General features: G+C 44.3%; 1 pseudogene; it reads left to right on the plus strand.

Annotated features, from left to right (window-relative positions):
• Positions 1 to 1,021, plus strand: part of LOC104985173 — a 17,416-nt pseudogene extending 16,395 nt beyond the window's left edge.
• The last annotated feature ends 371 nt before the right edge of the window (positions 1,022 to 1,392 follow it).

Consider the following 1,392-nt stretch of genomic DNA (forward strand, 5'->3'; position numbering starts at 1 on the left):
TTAAATAGCATTGTTTTTCTATGTGTGTATTCTCTATTAATTCAGCAGCTGGATCAAAGAAACTTATATTCTGTCCTAGTGAAATATGCTTTGTTTTTTCTTATTAACCTTTGCAGTCTGAGCACTACCAAAGCATGCATGATTTATGGTAAGGTTTCAACCAAGATAAGTGTATTTTAGTACAAAATGAAATCGGAAAACCTGTTAAAAGAAATGTGAAAACTTTGCTTTAAAATTTCCTTGACTCAGCTCTCCGCGGCGTTACGGGCCCGCGCGGCCGGCCTCGCCGCCCACTGGGGAAAACATATAAGAAATCTGCATAAGACAGCTGTTCAGAATGGAGCTGGAGGAGCCTTATTTGTGCACAGAGATACTCCTGGAATAACCCAGAAACTCCATTTGATTTCACACCAGAAAACTATAAGAGGATAGAGGCCATTGTGAAAAACTACCCAGAAGGGCATAAGGCAGCAGCTGTGCTTCCAGTTCTGGATTTAGCCCAGAGACAGAATGGATGGCTGCCCATCTCTGCTATGAACAAGGTTGCAGAAATTTTACAAGTACCTCCAATGAGAGTGTATGAAGTAGCAACTTTTTACGCAATGTATAAGTGAAAGCCTGTTGGAAAGTGTCACATTCAAGTCCGCAATACCACACCTTGCATGCTCCAAAACTCCGACAGCATACTGGAAGCCATTCAGAAAAAACTTGGAATAAAGGTTGGAGAGACTACACCTGACAAACTTTTCACTCTTATAGAAGTCGAATGTTTAGGGGCCTGTGTAAATGCACCAATGGTTCAAATAAATGACAACTACTATGAGGATCTGACACCTAAAGATATTGAAGAAATTATTCATGAACTGAAGGCTGGCAAAATCCCAAAACCTGGGCCAAGGAGTGGACGCTTCTCCTGTGAGCCAGCTGGAGGTCTTACCTCTTTGACTGAAGCACCAAAAGGACCTAGGTTTGGTGTGCAAGCAGGCCTTTAATTTATATTTGCTGTAAATATGTCAGTGGAGGAATAAAATATGACTCTCCTATATACCTAAAAAAAAAAATGTGCTTATTGAGAGCCTCCTGGGTTCTTACAGGCTGTTCCACTGTATACCCCAGAGTACACCCTCTTCTATTCCTCTCTCTCACTTTTGTGTCCTGGGCTCTTCCTCCAGCCCTACCCTTTTTCTATGCCCCCATCCCAATTTCCATCCTGACCCTGTGTCGCCAGACTCTCCCTTTCCCCTTCTGCATGCCCACTGCCTTCCCTAAGCCTCTAGGTCTCCACTCCCCCTCCTCTCCATATTCCCCTATCTCTGCCATCACAGGCAGAAGCAACTGGGGTGGGTCAGGCTGGAGCTCCAGGGGGCCTAGGTCTGAATGGCAGCAAGGATT

Source organism: Bison bison, unplaced genomic scaffold (assembly GCF_000754665.1).
Source record: "Bison bison bison isolate TAMUID 2011002044 unplaced genomic scaffold, Bison_UMD1.0 scf7180017845493, whole genome shotgun sequence".
Taxonomy (NCBI): Eukaryota; Metazoa; Chordata; class Mammalia; order Artiodactyla; family Bovidae; genus Bison; species Bison bison.